General features: G+C 54.5%; 1 protein-coding gene across 12 annotated transcripts in view; it reads left to right on the top strand.

The window, feature by feature from the left end:
• Positions 1-22,175, top strand: part of TNS1 (tensin 1) — a 178,626-nt gene that overhangs the window by 104,431 nt on the left and 52,020 nt on the right. The gene's annotated exons all lie outside the window — the stretch shown is intronic.

Raw genomic sequence — 22,175 nt, 5'->3', positions numbered from 1 at the left:
TAGATGTCTCCAGGCTTGCGGCCTGACTCCCCCTGGGTCGGAGCACTAGGAATCGGACCCAGCACGTAGGGCCTGCAAGCTTTCATCAATAGCCAACAAAAATGTTTGAGAGCTGGAAACCGATAGGCTCCAAAATCTGAAAAGTAAGCCGCAGTCGAAATTAATGCGTGTTTAATTTAGCTACAAAACCTAGCATTATGTCAAGTGGGCAGCAGCGACTCAGTTCAGTCTTTGACGGTTAGCTGTGGGTTGTATATGTTTGTGTGGTTCATTTGAATGTGGGCGGCGGGGCGGGGCTCCAAAAGTGAGTGTGCCTGGGGCCCAGGAGCCCTGGAGACGCCTGGCTGGGGTTTGGCATAGACTCGCTTTTCTGATTTGGTCCTGGGACTGCAGCATGCGGGAGCTGGAAGGAACCTTGGACTCTCGGCCCATCCCCTGGGTTTCAGCTGGGGATAACTGAGACGCCCCCTTGAAGGAAGGGTCTTCTGATTTAACCCCACGGCCCAGGATATGTCCTTTCAAGGACTCCAGCTCCCAGGCTCCGGGCTGCAGCTGGTCCTAGGGTGGGTGGGGGTGTGCCATCCTGGGGACTCTGGGCCCTGGGGCAGAGCTGGGTGAGGGACAGCCAGGCCTACTGGCTGCCCCCTGCTCCCAAAGTGAGTGGGCCGTGGGCTGTGGTTGGGCTAGAATTTAGGCCTAGATGAGAGCATGCTGTTTACAGGCAGGCAGCCCTGCAAAGTGAATGGCTTGTCCTCAAGTCTACCTTAGTCCCCGCCCTCCCCATCCTCCTCCCTGTCCTCCAGGGGCTCAGATACCCCACTCTGCGGACGCACCTGCCCCAGCGCTCCTCCCCGTCACCCCGGCCCTCCCTCTGCTGTGCTGAGTGCCTGGGGGAGAAGGCAGAGGATGAAATGAATTAGTTCTGAGCCACCAGTGGCTGCCAGCCTAATTGGTCATCATCCTGGGGATGTTTGCATTTTTAACAAGAGCACTTGGCAATTTCAAGGTATTTTCGGTGTGTCCCCATCGTCTCTCCCTTCTGTGGATTCCGTACAATGGTAAATGTCAAAATATTCTGTAAACCATAAAGTGCCAGGCAAGCAAAAGGTAAGATAGTTAAGGGGAAAAGAGAGGCTGGGGCAGGCCCGCTGCCATGAGCGAAGGCAAGGGGCAGACGGCAGGGCAGAGGGAGACCGCAGCCATGACAGGCAGGACGGGGGAGGAAGGAGCGGCTGAGTGAGCCCTGGGCTCTTCTCTGCCCCTTGCCTCCCTCCTCTCTCCTCATCCGTTCCCTCAGGCAGGGGGATGGAACCCGTGGGACTTTCTGGCCAGTGAAAGGTCAGCTCATCCTGCAGGGACAGAGGGGCTGCTGTCTGGAGGCTGAGAAGCTGGACCCGTGCCTGAAGGGTGGGAAGGGCAGGCAGGGGAAGCAGACGGAGGCTCTACTGTCCTCTTCCGTGACCTGGCCTGGCCCAGCTGTGGTTGGCCTGGGCTGGGAGCTCCGTGGTTGGGGTGGTCCCCGGGACCGAGCCTGCATGTCCGCTGCTAGGCCGCATTCCCCCACAGGGACAGGAAAGCCAGCTGTGGGGCGGGAGCAGTGACCATTATTCCAGTCCTGCTTTTCTTCCTGGCTGGAGGCACTTCTGGAAGGTTCTAGGTTCTGGGGCTCAGAGAGAAAAGCTCTTTTTTCTGGCGAATTTTCTTGGTCTGGAAAGGGAAATAGGAGATCTGGGCTTCTCTCCTTAGTTGTGGGCAAGTCCTATGCCTCAGTTTCCCCAGGCACTAGTTGGGGGAAGGGCGCCTAACCTCCAAGACTCTGGGGTGCCCGAGAGATGACTCCAGCTGGAGCCTCAAGGTGCCAGGGAGCTCCCTGGAGTGGCCCTAGGGCTAGGGGAATGGGCTCTGGCAGGGGTGGGGGGGCTCTCTCTGCTCCCCGAGGACGTCACAGACGGGCAAAGGTAGGCGAAGCCTGAGATGCTGTAGTAGAGTGGTGGAGAGGGCGTGCTGGCCTGGGTGTGGTCCAGGTCCTGGATCCTGCCCCCTACCACTGAAGGCCTGACTTAGCCTTCCTGTGGTCTTAATTTCCTCTTCTGCAGACGTGGGGTGTCCTTGGCTTAATGCAGCAATTTTCATGGAAGGCGGTTTAGTGTTGGGGTCCAGAATGTGGCCTCTGGAGTCAAACTGCCTGGGTTCAGATCCTCTGACAAGATACCATCCTCTCAGGGCCTCGATTTGCTCTGCTGTGAACGGGAGATTCAGTTGACAGATCAATTTGAGCACCTTCTGCGGGGGTAGGAGCTGTGGCGGCAGCTGTCGTGGCTCCTCAGAAGTCTCTGACCTGTCGGTAGTGACCGTGGCCAGCATCTCAGACGTTTGCAGACAAAGCTAAGGGGGAGGCTCGTTGGCCTTGGGAGGCCGCTCTGGCTTTGCTCCGCGCCAGCCACAGTGCCAATCCCTTGCGAGTCACTGTTTCACCTGTGAGGTGGGCATTGTTACCATGCCTGGGTAGGGAAACTGAGGCACAATAGGGTTCAGTAAACTGTGTAAAGTCGCCTCGCCAGGAAAGAGCAAATCTGGGTGTGGAATACCAGTGCTAACCCCCACACGATTTCGGTAACCGCAGATGCCTGTATTCCGGGTACCGGCTCCCATGACACACCCGGGTGCCACTGATCTTGGATGAATCTGCCCCTTTCGTGCCCACCTCCCACCACGGGATGGACCAGAGGAGCCCTGTCTCTAGTCTCAGGGTGGGGGAGGGGTTGGACGCCGTAATACCTGGGGCGCAGCAGCCCGGAGACCACCAGGCTGGCCCTGTGGCAGGTGCTTAGCTGGGCTCCAGTGCAGGGAACAGCTGAGGCGCATCCCTTGATGTCCCTACATGCCCCCCCACTCCCCCCACCCCCGCCCCAGGAGGGTGTGGGGATGCTCACACCGCGATGCCCTGGTGAGGGATGGCCTCTCAAAATAGGGCGGGTGTCTGAGGTGAGGTGAGGCCATTTCTGGAAATGGCACGCCTCTATTTCAGGCCTGGTGAGGGAGGGGATGGGAAAGGCCAGGCCAGTCCCTCTGGAGGCTGCCTGGTGATTCCGAGGGGAAGGCTGGGGGCGCTGAGCCAGGCACTGGGGAACAGAGAGAGATGATCTCTGGCCTGGCTGCTCCTCGCCCCCTCCCTGCAGCGAGCGCCATCAGCCCTCTACCCCCTGTTCCTCCTGCTCCTGCAGGAAACCCCTGACTTCCCTGTCTGTGCTACTGTGTGTTTAACCCCTTCCTTGATGACCGCACCCGTCTCCCTCAGCCCCCCATTCCCAGATCAAGTTCCCACTCCCCCAGGATATCCCTGATCAGTCTCAGCAGCAAAGTGAGGGAAGAAAGTCCACGGGACTTCTGTTCTCTGGGGCTGGTCACGGAGCCTGTCTGATGCCCTACTGTCACAGCAAGGGTCGAGGCTCGAGAGTCCGGGGACCTGCCAGAGGGAGAGGAAACCCTCCTGCATGGAGCCCCACTATGCATGACCTCAGCTCCTTCCTTGTCATACTGACCCCACTGTGCCAGTGGCCACACCAATGTGTGAAGAAGGTGGTCGTGCTGGGGGGAGGAGGTCATGACATAGGGCATGGGGTTGCTGTTGCATCCAGGGCTCTGACTCTGGCTTCTCCCCACCTCTTTTGGAGCTCAGCGTATTTAGCGCCCCAAACCCCCTAATTTGGGTGATCCTTGTGGATGCTTTTCTGAGGTCTCACACCTTTGGATGGCAGAGAGCTCACCGCCACATGGGGCAGGCTGTTTCATGTCGGACGAGTCCAGAAACTGAACCAGAAATAGAGGGAAAAGGGAGTATTGCCTGTGTGTGGTGGACCAAGGCTGCTGGGACCATGGATGCTCGGGGACCCGTACGGCTCCCTATACTCAGGTCAGAAGGAAGGGGGAAGTGATAAAAGATGGAAGCTCAATATCAAGAACCTTCTGACTAGAGGAGGGCCTGAGCCTTGGGACCTGTGGCTGGGGAGCAGGGGAGCACCTGCCCTCTCCAGAACTCCTTACTTCGGGAGGAGTGCTGTCCTGGGAACCCCGCAGGCTGGTGTCTGAGGCTGCTTGAGCCATCACGACAAAATCTGCTGTGGGCTCCAAGAGCAGACATGTATTTTCCCCCAGTTCTGGAAGCCGGAAATCTGGGAGCAAAGTGTCAGCAGCAATGGTCCCTTTGGCGCTTGTAAATGGCGGTCTTCTCCCCGCGTCTTCACTTGGTCCTCCCTGTGTGTGTGTCTGTGTCCTGATCCCTTTATAAGGACAGTGCCCGCTCATGTGACTGTGTTTTAACTTAATTACCTCTTTAGAGGCCCTATTTCCAAATATAGCCCCCTTCTGAGGGCTTGGTGGGGGGGAACTTGGGTCGGGGGAACACGTCAGCCCATGACACTGAGAAGGGAGTTTTCTGGGTTGCCTGTAGTCGGATGCCTGGAGCCTTGGTCCTGAGTGGGGAGGCGTGGGGTGGGGGGGAAGAGAAGGTCCAGGGCGGATGGGGGGACAAGCGATCTGGCCCCCCACCAGCCTCCTTGCAGGCTGTCTCTGTCTTTCTCTGGTTTGGTCTGAGCCTGCCAGCTCAGCGCTCTGGCTGACACCACATTTCACAGCCTCCAGGAGCCCCATTAGCTGTTTGGCCCGAGTTCTGAAGCCCCGTGCCCAGATCCCAGCTCCCTGTGGGTGGGAGCGGGGCTGTGTTTTTTGCCTATGCTGCACAGAGCAGCCTCCAAATTCCTCCAGAGTGTTCCAGGGTGAGCCTTCTCGGAAGCGAGTTCCATACCAAGAGCTGTGGGCTGCCTTCCACCTCCGAGCAGCCCAGAGGGTGGGCCAGGCGTGAGTTGCTCACTGTCCCCCCCCCATTCACTTCTCCTGTCCCCTCATTTCCTCAGACACTGAGTTGTTCGAGGTCTCTCATAACTTAAATGGGTATTGGGGAAGAGGGGTGCGTGCTGGGCACAGCAGCGGACAGCTCAGGGCCAAAAAGAAAAAATGGAGACCAGGACAAGCCTCCGGGCCTGGCTACGGATGGCAAGGGTGACCAGGAACCATCCCTTTCTGGGTTTCTTAAGTGTGGTGCCCATCAGGCCCTCTTTTGTTTCCCTGTGGGAAGGCCCCCAAGAGCCAGGGACTGGTGACAAGGGGGTGTGGTTTTGTGCCCAAGCTTCTCAGCCTCTGTGAGGAGAGGCTTTCCCTTCCTCAGGGGCGAGCTTCTAGTTCTGTGAGACACCCAGCGCCTCCTCAAGGTCTGTTGTCTGAGCTGGGGAAAAGCCTTCATGATGGCAGCCAGGGGCCGCTGGTCTGCGGTGACTGTTCCTGAGCTGGGCTTGTCCAAGAATTGTTTGATTCTTATTTTATTTTTTTTGAGAGAGAAGAAAGAGGGAAGGGGAGAGACAGACACAGCAAACAGTCAGAGAGTGAGAAGGAGAAACAGCCAAGAGACGTGCAGAAAGAGACAGACAGGCCCAGACAGACATTGGCTTGGAGATGTGTGTTCTGGGTGCCCTTGGTAACTCCTTTTCTTTAGAGCGCCCTTATTTCCTATAACACGAGGAGACTGGGGGAGTGGTTCTTTCTGTTTCTTTGAGCTTAATCATTATTTCTTTCTGTGAGTTGGGAGGCGTTAAGATGGACCGACTGATTTCCCTCTCAGACCTTCCCATCTTTTGAGCTTGCAGCGGCGGTGGGCAGCGGTGGGGTACGGTGTGCTCAGTGGTGGTTGTAGGCGTCAGGAGAGGCTTGGTTTGCTGGGTAACAAACAGCCCCAAATTCTTACTCCAAACAAAAACAAAAACAAACAAACAAAAATATATATTTATTTCTTGCCCATGCTGCCTGTCCAGTGGGGTCGGTAAGGGGTCTGCAATCATCGTATTTACTCTGACGGGCTGGCGGTGGCTTCGACCCATAGCTGTTTCCACCACTGCTGCCGCTGTGGGGAGCGGATGCTGTGATGTGAGCACTGTTTCTGCCTGGACATGACACACATTCCTTCTGGTGACATTTCACTGGCCAAAGCAAGTCACGCTTCAAAGGGGGCAGAGAAATGGTGCCTGGAAAACAGAAAGTAGAAGTAATGTGGAACAGATTAAGATCTATGGCAGGGATGAAGTCTGTGGGATCCAGAGTCAGAAGATCTGGTGCCGAGCCCTGTTGTTGATAACCATGTTCCTCAGTCAAGACACTTTGCCTCTCTGAGACCCAACTGTTCTATCTATAAAATGGGTACAAATAGCAGTACTTTCCTCATGGGATTCATGTTACAGTTCAAAGAGGTAATGCACGTGGAAGGTGAAATCCAGAGTGCCCAGTATGTACGATGCTCATGGTAATTTGTGTCCGTCATCGTCATCGTCATTGTGATCATCATCATTATTACTGAAGTGCTGGAGGAGAGAAGGAGAGAGGTTATTTGAATGTATACGAGCCCTTTCTTTTTCAGAAGGAGTCCACATCCTTCTGGCCCCTCTGCTCTCTGGGAGCCATCTATAGCTGCCCCTTTTCTGGGTACCCACTCTTGGGAGTCAGGAGATTTGCCTCTGGCATCACCTTGCTGGGTGACCTTGGAAAATTTACTTCTCCTCTCTGGTTCTCAGTTCCCTTATCAGTGAACTGAGGAGGATGGATTCCAAATGGGGGATTCAGCGAAAGCCCTAAAGATGATAATGAGGCCAGTGCCAGTGACTAGATGATAGGGAGCCTTAGTCCCTGCCTGGAGCCCAGCACCCTCAACTCCACGTTCTTCTGGTTACACCTCACCGGGAGGCTCTACTGTCTCGTGACTGCTAGGCAGAACTTGTAGGGTGGTGTTATCTAGACCCTTTCTCTGTCTACCACTGACCTTAAATCTGTCCTGTGCTGTCCCTGCACCTGCCTGATACCAGGGCAAGTCCCATGCCTGTTGGGGCCACCCTCTGGTCCATTGACAGTGCGCCCAGTGCCAGTGGACTTGGCACTTCAGTCAGCCCATTCTTTCCCCCCCTTTTCAGCTCCTGCTGGGCACTGGTGGTGTGTGTATATGTGTGTGGGGGAGGCAGCTCACTAGGTTTTCCTGACTTGAGGGAATGAGGGTGGGAATCAGGAGGGGATTCCTGCCCACTGGGCACACTCTGTGTGTGGATGTGGATGTGGATGACCACTCCTGAGCTCTTTGCCAATGGAAGATTCTGGAAGTGTCAAAGATGCTGACTGTGTCTCTCCTGCAGCACTGTTGTGGGTGTTTTGGGGGCCCTCCTTGAGCTCTCCACAAGTTACTCCTTCTGTGTTTCCTTCAGGCGGGGGACTGCTGCTCAGGCAGACTGTCACAACCCTTCTGGGCCCACGTGTCCCTTGCTCCCTGCAGCCGCCTCCTGCTGAAGTCGGTTCAGCCCAACAGGTGGCCCTCTCAGACAGCATCTGAGAGGGCCCCCAGCCGGCCTGCGTGCTCTTGGCCTCAGCCAAGCCTGGGACGCAGTTGGCCAAGGCAGCCCTTTTGTTTGTCCCCTCACCTGCCTCTCACCTGCCTCTCACCCTCCAGACTTTGGGCCTGAGCCAGGCTCTGCCTCCCCGCTGCTCCGTGCTCCGCAAGACTCCCTGGGATCATGGGAAAAGCCTCCAGCAGCAAAACAAGACTCTGTAAAATTCCTCTTGGCCTCTCCCCCTCCTGATCCTTTTCCTCCTTGACGTGGATGTGTGTGACGTAGTTTAGAGCCGCAGAACAGTTTTCGGCCTTCTCGCTCTTAAAAAAAAAAATAACAGCTGATACCATATATTCCCAATATCACATAATAAAATTGTATTCGTTGATATATCTTAATACTGGCACTATACCTGTTTTAAAGTGCACGATTCAGTGGGTTTTACTAAATTTGGGGTTGTACAACCATCACCATAACCTATAACTGTGGAACCTTTGCGCTCCTGCGCCATCGGCAGCCGCCCCCTGCCATGGGCATCCCCTCCCCTCGATCCCCCCACCCCTGCCGTGGGCGTCCCCTCCCCCTCCCATCAGCAGCCATCTCCCCGCTCATTTCTTGCCCCCACCCCCAGCCTCGTCTCCCTTCCGTCCTGACAGATTGGAATGTCCTGCAGATTTCCTGTAAATGGAATTATCCCGCACGCGGCTTCTGTCACTAGGCATGTTCCTTTCAGGGCGCCTCCCTGCTGGAGCGTGGGTCAGGGCTGGGCTTTGAGATTGCTGAGTAATCCCCCATTGCCGGCCACACCACATTTTGGGCCTACGTACCTCAGTCAACGAACGTTTTTTGTGTGTCCACTTTTTAGATATTTTAAAGAAAGCTGCGGTGGACGTTCGTGGACTGGTGTTCGCGTGGACTCCAGGTTTTGGTTTCTCTTGGGTAGATAATCTAAGGGTGGAATTACTGGGCCATAGAGTCGCGATGTGTTTACTCATTTGAGGACCTGCCGGACTGTTTCCTGAGGTGGCCACACCGTGTCCCTTCCCTTGAGGATTCCCGTATATCCGTGTCCTCCCTGCCTCCTGCCTTCAGGACCCAAGTTGTCCCGGCGGGCGTGAGGCGCAGTGAGGATCTCACTGTGGTCTGGGTTTGCATTTCCCTCAGGATTCGTGATATTGAGCATCTTTTCATGTGGTAACTGAGCACTAGAGATCCATTTTTAGAGAAATTTCTATTCACAACCTTTGCATACTAAAAAAACAAACAAAAAAATATATATATTTTTTTGTCTGTTTGCTATTGAGTTGTAAGTTCTTTATTCTGAAAACAGGTCCCTCATCAGTAAGTGATTTGCGGGTGTTTTCTCCCGTTCCGTGGGGTGTCGTCTCTTCCCGCTCGTGATGCCGGCGGTGTTTCTCTGCATTGCTTGTGCGCCGATTACCTGCCTTCCATCCGGGCATGGGGCGTTCGTCTTCCTGGGGCCTCTATCACAGCTGAGATTCCGATACTTCCAGGTTAACATCGGGTAGCAATGCGGGGTCCCACCTTATAGACGACAAAACAGGTAGTAGCATAGAAGTCGGTTCAGCCCAACAGGTGGCCCTCTCGAACAGCATCTGAGAGGGCCCCCGGCCGGCCTGCGTGCTCTTGGCCTCAGCCAAGCCTGGGATGCAGTTGGCCAAGACAGCCCCTTTGTCTGTCCCCTCACCTGCCTCTCACCCTCCAGACTTTGGGCCTGAGCCAGGAGAGAGGTTGAGAGAGATCGAGGGGCTCTATCCAAGATAGTGTCCCGTGTAGATAGATGATGGAGGCAGGATTCCAGCATGGGGACCCTGGGCCCAGAGTCAGGGATTGATTTGGCTTCCTATCGTTTAATGATCTAGATCGAAAAGATAATTTATCTACAGCCCAAAATGCTTTCGGCTGCTGGGTCTGATCTCCTTCCAGCCCTAGAGTCGGTGCTTCAGCTGGCCTAGAGAAGCTACCTATGACACGGAGAGGGAGGCCACGTCTCGGATCCCTGGGTGGCAGGGGCTCAGCCCCCCCACGTCCCCGTGTGCCTTCATCTCCCTGAGGCCAGGCAGGAGGAGGGAGGGTAGTGCCTCCTCCAGAAAGTGAGCCCTTTGTGTTGGGAGTGAGGCAGCTGGGCAGCAGGGGAACACAGCCCCTGTGTCCACTCTGGAAGGACACGTGTGGCCTGTGGTGTATATTTGCCCCTGACATACTTTCATAGGGTTTGGCCTTCCTGCCTTCTGACCTTTCGGGTGAGACATGAGTGCAAGCAGGAAAAGAGGCATGCAAGGTCACAGGTGGTCCCAAATAACTCACGAGGAGGTTCTCGGGGGCCCACAGTGATGCCTTTGCCCCTACCTCTGAGCAAAGGGCTTTAAGGGGTGATCGTCTGACCAAGAAGCTGGTATTCGGTGCCAGAATGATTCTTGCTGGGAAATTCTAACCTGGAGAGGGTAGCCCTTCTGGCATGTGACTGCAGGGGCTGGGGCGACAGAGATGGGCAGAAAGGGAGAAATTCACAGCTGCTGCAGAAATCTGTCACTGTTCTGTCTTGTCCTTTGGACCCAGGGTTTAGTCTGCAGCAGGAAGGGTTTGAGTTATCCATCTGGTAGAACTTCCTGGCTTTGAGAGAGTGGATCAACTGTGGTGGGGAGGTTGGATCCTTGTCCTCTTGGCATCCTTGGGCAGAAATGCCAAGAAGCAAGGGAGATGGGTCTCTGTGTGGGATGGCCTGCACAGACATAGTAACAGAGGCAGGGAGGAAATGGCTTCCTAAGGAGGATCTGGTGCCTTCTCATACCCCAAGTGGGGGGAGTCCATATGCAAGGTCGGCCTGACCTTGTGGGCAGAGAAGATGACACCACTGACCCAGCATCTGCCAGCCACCTGCTTAGCGGGGTGAGGCGGGGCTTGTCTGATGCCCTCAGACGCTGCGCTGGCTCTCTGCAAGGCAGCTGGCAGGCCAGGAGAGTAGTGTCTGCCCATGGAACATTCAGTAAACCAATACCCACCAGAGTGAATGTGCCTTTGGTCCTCTGTAATCTCTGCCATCAGGTGGAGGTTGGAAGGCCGGAGCTGCACTCGGAGCAGACCAGAGCTCCTGGCCAGTGGCCTGGACTGCATGTCGGCCCTCCTGCCGGGCTCAAATATCGAGCTCTAGGCAGGGCAGGAGGAGGGCACTCTCCTCCCCTCTCCCCCTCCCGCTGGACCTGTAGACAAGTGTAAAGTAGCTAGAGCCCACAAGACCCCAAGATACCGACTCTAACCACGTGCAAGGAAAGACACTGATGCTTCCACTAATCAGATCTTGTTTTTTCCCCAAAGGTGGCTGCTTTTCACCCATCATCCCTTTTGGCTTACTTCCCTTCTTCCTTCTCTCCCTTCCTTTGCTGTGTCCTTTCTTCCCCCCAAATCCTTACCGATCGCCTCCTAGGTGGTGGGCCCTGTGCTGGCTCCTAGTGCTGGAGACGCTGTAGAAAGTCGTGCCTGCCGATAAAGGCAGGAGGGGTTGTGGCACCAGCCACTGTGCTCCGTGGCCAGGGGCCACGGCTTCTCAGGAGAGAAGCATCTTCTGGGGATGGTGGCACTCTGCAGAGGGGCTGCGTTTGTACCGAGTCTGGGAGGGGGTATGGCATGGAAAGCAGAATTGTTTTCCAATCTAGAAATGGAAAAACAACCTTGCTCCAAGCCTAGCTAGCGGAGGGAAAGAGGAGCGGTGGATTCAGACTGACCTCACTCTCACCACTTCTGTCATCCTGGGGTGGGCAGGTGGGATGCTGGAAGGGGTAGAGGTGAGGGTGAGGGGAGCGCCCGGCGGGGGGCCTCATACTGGGGTGCAGAGGGGGTGGCGAACCAGGAGAGTCAGAGAAAAGACAGGACAAAATCACACACAGAAAAAACACAGAATCCCGCAGTGGGTGAGTCCCTCTTGCCTTTTGTTGAACTTTCTGAGCCTCAGTGTTCTCACCTGTAAGTTAGGACAAGGATGGCACGTGTCGTTCTGGGGCTGAGAATTACATGAGGTCACCTGCAGGTGCCTGTGTCTGTGTCTATGCACACTAAGTCAGCGGTTCATGTTTGTTGTTACTGATACCATGACCTGACCTTGGGGGCTACTTTATAAAATGCTTCCCAGAGTGCAAGTCAGTTCATTTTTGGATGATCGTGGTTATGGAACTGGACTTTGAACCTTGGCCTCTGACTGCATGTCCAGGGTTCTTCCTACCACATGGAGCAGGTGTCCAAACCTTTTCCCTCCAAACACCGGCCGCATTCCCGTGGGGGAGCTCCTCCCTCTGCTCTGGGGTTGGGGGACTTGTGGAGGCCACACTGATAGCTGGGGGTAGAGCTGGCCCTAGCTCCCAGGGTCTTTCCAGGGTCTTCCCCTCCATGGGCCCTGCCCCCCACCCCGGTACCAGTCCTCCACAATGTCCAGGCTATGGGTTATGGTGACTGCTGGCACAGCCCTAATGTTTCTTCTTTCTCTTCTTTTTGGAGAAAACAGAGTATAGGAGAGTGAGAATAACATGATGGTAAGGGTAACCTTGAATCCGCTCCACTGACAAACAAGGAAAAAAGAAAAAAAATCGCATTTTTTCTTTGGTACATGGACTAGCCTTAGTAACATTTACTTGGTCAACAAATAGTCACCAAAGGCCTACAATGTGTCAGTCACTATTCTAGGTACTGAGGATACAGCAATGAGCGAGTGAACAAAGATCCTTGCCCTTGTCTGATTCTATTCTAGTGGGAGAAGAGAGGCAATGAAAAAGTTTTTTTAAAGACATTATGAGTAAACGACAGAGCTTGCTAGAAGGTGATGAATACTCTGGGAGAAAATAGAGTGGAGTAAGTGTGATTGGGGGGAATTGAGGGTAAGTTGAAATTTTTAAAAACGCTGATCAGCCCAGCCCTCACTGAGGAGGAGATATCTGAACAAAGACTTGAAGGAGGTGAGAGAGTCAGCCAAGAAAATATCTGAGGAAGAGCATTACAGCAGCAGAAGGGCAGCAAGTGCAAAGGTCCTGAGGCAGCAGCTTTCCCAAAACATAGGCTTGGGAAGCACGAGGGGGCCAGTGTCACTGCAGTGAAGGCTATAAGCAGTGAGGTCAGAGGTAATGGGACCAGGTCACTGCGGGGTCTGGTAGCCATTGCGAGGATTTGGCTCATATCTTGAACTTTTTCATCTAAAGGTGTGGCATAGGTATCCTTCCATAATAGCTTATAAAGAGCCGTTTTACCCCCTTCAGATGCATCAGTGCACGGGTGTTCTATGTTTTATTTAACTGGTATTTTATTTCACTGTATTTAAGTAATGTGGACATTTATTTCTAGTCTTTCATCATTTTCAAATATGCTGCAGAGAATAACCTTGTATGTCACCATTTTTGTTTGTGCAACTCTATCTGTGGAAGTGGAATTTGTAGAAATGTGATTATGGGGTGAAGAATATATGTGTGTATCATTCTGATAGTGTCAAAGTGGCCTCTGTAAGGGTTCTAGTGATTGACACTCCCCACCAGCGACTTGGTTAGGGACTAGGAGGAAAAGCCACCTCTGCCTTCTATATGTACCCTCCGTATGTGGGACACTTTGAGGTGCCCATTATTCCCTTTACTCCTCAGGACCCTACTGTGAGCTGAGTAGTCTTGTTCCTATTTCACAGGTGAGGAAACAGGCACAGAGAGGTTAAGTAACCTGCAAGTGTTTGCACAGCCATTTAGGTATAGAGCTGGGATTCTGATGCCCACCATTCATTTCTCACCATGGCTTCGCAGGGGCAGGGGTCTGAAGAGCTCTGGCCCCTGCCCTCTGCCCCCCACAAGTAGGCATGTGGACCTCACAGCCTGGGGTTTGGGGCTCCTGAAAACAAGAGTTAAAATGGAAAGTCTGCCTGCCCAACTCTGCCAGCTGCTGCACCTGCATCCCGGAGACCCCCGCCTGCCAGCAGCAGGCTGGGAGGAGGCCCTCCTGAGGGACCTGGAGTCACAGGTCTAAGCTGCACCCCCCCCCCATTGTCCCTCCCCTCATCAGCCCCTGCGGTGAGACCTGGCAGGCTGCAATCCGGCTAATTCTGCTCCCTGGTGGGGCGCTCCCCGCTGCTGCTGTCTGCTGGGTCAGCTTGCTCTGGGGATTGGGTTTCGGCATTTCACTGATGAAAATAAATCAACGTCTTTACTGCCCAGCATGGTCCTCATGAGCTCTGCAGCCTGGCGTGTACTTCCAGATTTCCTGTAAGGCACTATTTCTGTTCTAGCCCCCGGGGGGGCCCTGGGGCTGCCGCAGGAAGAACCTCAGATGAGCCTGGAGCCTGGAGCCTGGAGCCCCCCAGGCTGGAGCAAGCAGAAGAGGAGAACCAGGCTCCGTGCCTGGCTGAGCCTCTTCTCGGAGGTGGATCTTTGAGCATCTGGTGTTGACCAGGAGTTCAGGGGTCACCTGGTTGTGCTCTCCCATTGCACAGAGGAGTACACTGAGGCCCATTTAAGAGCACTCCTTAGTACTCTGCCCCCTGACTCCCAGGCAACTGCTGTTGCTACCAGACAGCCTTTTTCTAGGTCTGTTCATTGTGTGGTGGCCAGTTAGGGATATGAGGACTGACTGAGTGGGAAAGAGTGGGATTTGGCTGCAGCGGACCGGATGGAGAGATCCGACATCCTGGAGAACTGTCTTGCCTTGGAGGGTCATGAGAAACGAGAACTGGTGGCAGGACTGGATTTTTTTTTTGAGGCTCCTTCCACCCCACACATCTGTCTAAATGGGATGAGTGACCACAGTGATGGACGCGGGGGAAAAAGGCAAATTCTAGAGCGTTCCAACAAAGCCCCAGCAAGGTTCTGTGTGCAAAGGGGACTCTGGAGTCTTGCCCCAAGCGCCCTTTTCTCCTGCCCCTCCCTTTCTGTGCTCAAGCCTTACTTGCTAGCACAGGACTCTCTGGCAGGGATGTGGGTCCTCCTGCCTCCAGTGGTAGACCTGCTGGGGTCTCTCCCCTACCTTCCAGGGCCAGGGCCTGTCTGACCTTGGGGGGCTTTATACAGGCCACAGTGGGACTCCCTCTTCTGGGAAGCAGCTCAGGAGCTGTAGTGGGTGGGCTCCAGGAGCTCCGACTTCCTTGCTTATCCTGGACCAACCAACCCTTCACATCCTTATGGCTTGTCAATGCCCTGATGCTTGTCAGAGACTTTGCCTTGGGCTGCTCTGATAGCTTTAAAAATTGTCGAGCAGCAAAGTGTTCTTTGATGTTTGTCCTCCTCCTTCTCTAGGGGCAGTGAGATCAGATTTTGATATGAAAGCTCAAAGCTGCTCAGATCTTTTCTTCTCCCTTCCTGCCTCCCTGCCCCCGCTCCCTCTGTCTGAGCATTGCTTGCAAACCTTCCAGAACCAGGCAGGCGCTCTTCATGTGACACAAGGAGAGAAAGAAGCCTGGGGGCAGTGCCCTGGCTTCTGGGTCCTGTCTGGGCCTGTACCCCCTGGTTCTGTAGCTTCTGTGGGTCAGGAGGGTCACTTCTAGCTGGTCCCTCTGCAGCGGGGATGGCCAGCTTCTGGCCCATGCCGGGTCAGGTGCGTGAGCTCATGTGCATTGCCTAGCCGACCCCCATGGAGATGCCCATGTGAGCCTCCTTATACTGACGCACATGGATGGGCCCATTTGGGAAAGGAAGCAGAGACTCAATCAGATTTGCCACTCATACCCATACGCATTCAGGTGTAGAACCACATGGACCCCTCTGCCTATACTCACCACCTGTGCAGAGAACCCCAAAGATCCCCCACTTGACAGACACCCACCACCCATTCATAGACCCACACAGACCTCTACCCCCCTGCACACCGCACAGTGTGTGGTGTTTGATGGAGGCTCCAATTATCAAACTGCATGGCCAGTCCAATAACTGGTAGTTATGTGTGGTACCTAATGGGCCTGTTTGGGGTCAGGAATGGGGATCGACCCGTAAGTGCAGAGATGGGTTCCTTTGCATGAGTTTTGAACCAGCCCTATAGCAGCTCCCTACAAGTTGCCAGACATGCTTGGAGCCCTGGAAGCATCATTAGGATATGTGCATAAAAGCCCTAGGGGACCACCTAGATGGGAACAGCGGCCCCAGGGGACCACCTGTTTTGGGCAAGTTCTGAGCCAGCATCGGGGTTGGTTGCCCCTCTTCACTCCCTTCTTCCTGCTGGATTCTACCAGCTCCGGCTCTGACCCTTTGCCCCTCGTGCTCCTTCCTTCTTCCTCTCTGGGAAGCAGAAAGAGCCTGAATGTCAGAGTCAGACTCTGACCGTGTGCTCTGAAGCAAGCTGCAACGTCCAAGACTTAGTCTCTTTATCAGGAAGATGGGCATGATGGTATTGCCCTTGAAAGGCACTTGTGGGAGCAAACGTGAGAGGGTTCGTCGAAGGGCAGACCCATAGTATAGAACCTGCTGTCCCCATTCTGGGACAGGCTCCCGTTCTTCCTGGGCCCTTCCTGGGTCAAGGTCCGCAGCCCTCTCTCCATTTCCCTCCATCCTTTTCTAGTTGGCGGCCGAGCCTCGGGAGGCGGTGAGTGGGGAGAGATAGGAGGAGGTGTGTGGGTATGCCCCCGACCTTTGTCCCACCCGGAAATTTGCCTGGAAGTTGACAGTTCCCTTCCTTAGTGATCCTCTGGCACACTGGCCCTTGCCCCCTTCTTGGGGAATGCTCTTCTGAGCTGGGCCCTGGGTTGGGGGACAATTGGAGACCCTGGAAGGCCCAGGCCATGGGAGGGGTGCCCAGAACCTGCCCTTTCTTCATCTCCCCAAGCTTCTGGTGAGCCCTGCCTCCCCTCTCCCGTGGGCTGGAAGGTGGGAGGAGGTCCCAAGGAGGTCCCACACACAGCATCCCACCCCGCCGGGGAGCGGCGTCTCCACGTGCTCCCCTTCGCCCACCGGACATTCACTCAACACCTTAACACCCGGCACACCCTTGCTTTTCTCCTCCGGTGGTTCTGCGTAGAACCAGCTATTTTAGAGTTCAGAGCTCGTCTTGTTCTTCTCTCGCCATCCCTACCGTTTTGGAGACCGAGGACCAGGAAAAGGAAATGACTTACCCAAGGTCAAGTGGTTCGTTAGTGGCGCAGCGGAGACCGGAAACCGGGACTCCTGAGTCACAGTGCCGAGCTCTGTCTCTCCCGCCCCAGACTCCCTCTGCCCTCAGGCTGGCTCACGACACCTCAGCGGTGGCACACTTGAACTCAGACTGGGTCGTTGCTTGTTGCCAGACCCCGCCCTCTGTGTTGTACGATGTTTAGAAACATCTCCACCCACCAGATGCCAATAGCATTTCTTCTAGATGAGACAGCCCCAAGTATTTCCAGACATGGTTCCACGTTCTCTGGGGGGACACATCACTTTGGGGGAGGACCGCTGGCCTCCTTGTTCCCTCAGCCCTTTGCCTCTGGGTTCTTAGCTCTGCGGTGTGTAGGGTGAGAAAGCCAAGCCCTTTTGTCTTATCCCGCTTCCTCTTTCTGTTCCAGGGTCCGCCGCTTGAAAACCAAAACACTCCGCCATTTTGCTCCTGGGTGGTTAGTCTCTGTTCCAGTCCTGACCCAATACGCAGGGCTTGGAAACTTCTCCACCCTGAGTCTTGGCCACATTGGGGTGTGTGTGGTGGGGGCTTGATGAACTCCGGATGTCCTCTGGGTTGATCATGCTGAGACTATAGGGATCAGTCTGGGCCAGCAGTCCACAGCTGGGCCTTGTGTGGCAAATCTGGGGCTCCAGTACTACTGAGCCTGAGGGGCTCCAGAAGGTCACCAGGTCATATCCCTGCTCTAGATCTTACATTTCATGAAACTGCCCTGCCCAGGGCTATCCCAGGGGACAGGGCCTATCCAGCCACCTGGGAAGAGTGAACAATATTTTCACCTCTCAAGCTTAGCCTCACGCATCTCCCATGTAGAAAGATTTTCGCCCTAGGTATTTGAGAAAAAATTTTTTTTCTTCTTCTCAAATAGAAAGTGGTTAAATTGCATATATCCTTTTTCAAACCAGATCTACCACACCCTGTGCCCAGTACTTTCCTACTTGTGTACAGGACCCCCGTGCCCCCACCCCCGCTATGGTCCTAGGCGGAAGCCATCCCTGGAGGTGGGAGAGGCGGTGGCATTTATCTGGCCTGCTCTTAGCAGTGACCAAGCTGGAAAGTCTTGGTATTTATTAGGTGAGAAGCATCATGTTCTCAGAGTCTGGGCTGTTTCATCTGATGCTGTGATTTTCGAAAAGGGAAAGGGTGAGGCAAATGATACGCCCAGAAGTTGAAGCATCGGGTGTGTGCATCTGTATCCCAGGGTGACAGGGTCACCAACGTGCAGCTCAGGGTGGAGCTGGGCTCGGGAACAAGGAGGGGGAAACAGAGGTCGTGGGCATAGTTGTATATATGTGGCCGCCTCATTTAGAGCATCTTTCCATGCTTTATCTGCGTTTTATCAGTCTTTGCAGTACCGTCTGAAATAAAAATATTAATGTACCCATTTTGCAGATAAAGAAACTAAAGCTCAGAAAAATTAAGGAATAGGCCCAGGGTTGCACTAAGCTAGTAAGTGGTAGTGTCTGGATTCAAAGCGGTGTCTGCTTGACAGCCTAAGCCTGTGTTCTTAGCCACTGTGTCCCTGACAGGTGCTAAAGTGATGTGAGCAAGTAGGGCTGGGTATAAACATTAGGCCTCATTATTAAAGGTATGGTGTCCAGAAAGTGGGAGGTGATAGGCTTATGGGGCTCCTTACCAGTCCGAGAGCCAAATTTGTTGTTTGTGGGTCCCTTGCTTCAGAGGGATAAAATCTGCTGGAAGTAAGGGCTCAGGTAAGAAAGAGAAGCAAAGGGAGGGTATGGTGTGGTGGGCTCAAGGACTCCAGGTTGGGTCCAGGAGAGACTTGGGAGGGACGTGCACACCACGTTTAGTATCTAAAGAGCTCTCATGTGGCAGAAATTTGGCTTGTCTGAGCCATCCCATGGGGCACCATACAGCCAGTTAGTGGAAAAAAAAAATAGGGTGCTGAAATCTACTTGTTACAGCATCGAAAGATGAAATGGGTATTTTGGGGCAATAGTAAGATTCCCCATAACTGAAAATAGTTAAGCACATCTAGCATCAGTTTCCCCCAAACCTGGGTGCCTTGCGTTCTCAGCTGGGGAGTGTTTTATGATTCAGATTTCCCAGGCTCCACCTCTCACAGTTCTGCTTCTGAAGGTCTTGGGTGGGGCCAGGGGGTCAGGGTTTTTGTAAGAGTCTCTCAATTGGCTTCTGGTGCAGCCAATCCCAGGACGGGAGCAGAACGCCATAGGACGGGGTTGTTTCTTCCAAGGACTGCGGTGTGGTGGTGTTTCCAAAGTATGTTGGCCACGTTGACAGTTACATGTAAAAGGATTTTAGGTGCATTTATTTTAATGCATAGTGGGAAAAAAAGTATAGATTTTACCCTGGTTGGTGTATATGGATATACGGATGCTTAGAACGACTTGAACTGAAGTTTATTTTAAAAATCATGAAATTTTATTGTATTTTTAATTTTCTTTTAAATGACAAAATTTTATAAAAACAGTGTTGTTGGGATTCGCAGGTACAGATAAACAAGAGGTTCGGTGGGAACTGGGTGAACTGGGGTTTGTGGGTTAGTTCCAGGAGGCTCTGAAGAGGTAGGAGGAAAACCATAGGAGTTTGTCTGGATTGTGATCTCCCAACATCCTGGCGCTGGGAAGATCGAAAGTCCTCCTGTCCCCAGTTCTGGAAATCCATTTATCCCCTCCCTATTCTTTTTTTTTTTTTAAGATTTTATTTATTTATTTGACAGCGATCATAAGTAGGCAGAAAGGCAGGCAGAGAGAGAGGGGGAAACAGGCTCCCTGCTGAGCAGAGAGCCCGAAGCAGGGCTCGATCCCAGGACTCCGGGATCATGACCTGAGCCGAAGGCAGAGGCTTTAACCCACTGAGCCATCCAGGCGCCCCTCCTTTCCCCCTTCTTAATGACTCCTGTGAGGTCTGTGATACTGGGTGGGGGTGGGGGGTGCTCGCCCATCTTGTCCCTAAAGATGTGGTTAAGACAGGACATTCAGTGCCATACTTGTTCTTCCTCTTATTTTCTTCTTTACTCTCAGAAAAGAGCAGTGAGAGAGTGGGTGCCAGGGAGGGGGCCGGGGTTGAGGTGTCAGCTCAGGAGAGGGAGGAGCCGAGGGTCTGGACCTGGCATGCTTCTCCTTGCTGAACCTGCAGTGCCCAGGCCTGGCTGTGGAGGGTCTGGGCACTGGGGTTGGGCTGCTGCAGAAGCACTTTGGGGTTTCAAACTAACTGAGGTCCTTGAGGAGACCGCAGGCCCTGAAGTGCCCCCTGGGCTGGCTGCAGACGCCAGGCCATGTCTCACCCACTCTGGGAGTTGGCGTGGAACATTCACACGATGTGAAAATAAGGCACTAACATCGCGCGCCTAAGAGTTACAGTCTGGTGTCCTGCTCCCAGAGACTTCTGGCACTTCTTAGGGCATGCCAGATCATGGCGGCGACTTGGGGCAGCTCTCACGGCTTTGGCAGACGCACCTGCTTCAGGTCTGGGTGCTTGGGGATGAAGGTGGAGGTCACTGACACTCTGAGAAGTTATCCTCTCTGCCATTCCTGGTCTTTATAGATTGGAACAAATTGAGTCCCGATGGCTGGTCAGTTGGAGGCATCTTAGGGGGCCTGGTAGATCGATGTCCTGGGCCAGAGTCCCATTTGGCCTTCCCAGAGTCAGGCCTCAAGAATTGTCAAGGTTGCTGGGCCAGAATCCAAAGCTTTGCCCTGAGAATGTAACTTTGAGGCTCCTGCTTCCCCCCCAGAACTGCCTGGGTGACAGCTCGGTGCCTTTCCTCAGGCCTCTTGTCACCTCTGGGAAGTACAGGGGCTTGTGGGTTTTCTTTTTTCTTGCCCTTTTTTGAGCCAAGGAAGTGTCATGGCTCCAAGACTCTACCCCGTGGTGGGGGTGTGGGGGAAGGAGGGGGAGAGGGAGGGGAAAAAAGATTTCCACCTTATTGTTCAGCAGCTGGAAAATTGTTGTCATCTGTTCTGCCTTTCATTTGCTGAGAATGGAAAAAAAATGTGGAAAAATTTGAGGAAATAAATCTCAGTACCCTCGTAGGAACCCTGGCCCTTCCCTCTCTCCGGCGAGCATCCCGACTGCTCCGCTCCCCGGCCCTTTCTTCTTTCTTCCCACCGCCCTGGGCACCGGGGGCTGTGATGGGTTTGGGATGGGGGCAGGCTGGGCCGGGCTGTGCCGGGGCGGTTGCTGGGCTGGCCGGGGCTCCTCACTCCGTGTGGAGGGCTTGGGAAGCCACTGTGATGTCATTCAAGAGCTGCATAGCTACAGGATGATAAGTGAAACCCTGGGGACCCAGCTGGCTGAAATTACAGACAGAGTTTTATCCCACTGGCTTCCTACAAGCCAGAGGGAGGCGGGCTGAGCTGGCCAAGAGGGGGAGAGCGAGCGAGGGAGTGAGCAGAGGGAGGGGTGGTGCGTGCAGACCGGGCAGGCAGGCGGCACGGGCTCCTCCCACCCCTGACAGTCTGCAGGAGCCTGAGCAGGACACAGCCAGCCTTGGGGCTGCAGCCATGGAGGAATTATTTGAAACTTGAGGCACAAGGAGCAGAGATCAAATCAGAGCAGCAGTTCCTCCTCCCCTTTCTGCCTCTCTGTCCAGAGGGTGAGTGTCTGCTAGGCATTTGTGTGGGTCCTTGGGTGGCTCTCCACAGAACCTGGGGCTGTGAGGCTGCTGGGCTTATGCACCGGGATCTGCGGTGGACCTGGACCCGGGAAGTGTGTGGGGGTTGCATGGGGTTGTGGCCCATGCCAGCGCCTTTGGAGGTGGGTGGGGGTGGACCTGGCTACCTCCCTCCTGGTTCCGCTGCCCTGGGACAGGGAAGAGCTGCTACCTCAGGTCTGGGGGGGGGGGGGTGGCTGAGTCTGTGGGAGGCAGTGTGTCTGAGCTGGCCTCAGTCTTTGGGAGTAATGACTCATGGAGGATGAAGATGGGGTGGTGGGTGAAGGAAATGTGGTGGCAGCCTGGCGAGCCCCTGAGACACCCCTAGTGGGATGTGTGTCCAGGACAACCCCCCTCCCGTTCTGTGGTCTGAGCTTTGTGGTCCCTCCAGTGCTGACCATTCCTCTGCGGGCCACCCGCGGGCTCCCATTCCTGGCTTTGCCCCAACTTTGGCAGGGCTTAGAGTGGCTCGACCATCCTCCTGGCCAGGGATCCCCGAGTGTCCGGGCGGGCACCCTGGCCTGGCAGAGAAGGACTTTGGTTGTTGTGGACTCGGGCACTATTTTTACTGTCCCGAGCGCCTGTGATATCTGGTGCCCGGATAGGCTGCGGGCGCGGAGTAGGAGTGCCAGGCCCTGCTTATAGTGTCTGGCGTGGGAGCTGAAGGCCAGGCCGGAGTCAGGAGGCTGGTCTTGCAAGTTCACATTTGCCCCACAGGCGTGGGTCGTCCTGTGACCTGGGCAGGTCACTCCAGGCCCTGGTCCCTTGGGTCTGAAATAAAGGTCAGAATTGAGTTTTCTGTCCCTGCTCCCTCTCTCTGGAGGAATTCAAATCAGATGGTATCTGTGAAAGCACTGTGGGTCCTTCCTGAGGAAGGCCTGGGGACACATCCGTCATCAGCCCTTGATGAAGCCCCATGGATTATATTGGGCCGTTCTTTGCTCTATGGCCATGGTTGGAGGCCTTCCCTCCCGCCCCGCCCTCCCCAGACTCCAGCCATCTTCACC

The sequence above is a fragment of the Mustela erminea genome, chromosome 8, assembly GCF_009829155.1.
Source record: "Mustela erminea isolate mMusErm1 chromosome 8, mMusErm1.Pri, whole genome shotgun sequence".
NCBI classification, from domain to species: Eukaryota; Metazoa; Chordata; class Mammalia; order Carnivora; family Mustelidae; genus Mustela; species Mustela erminea.
The sequence above is the reverse complement of the archived record's forward strand: the minus strand, read 5'-3'. Positions and strand labels throughout refer to the sequence as shown.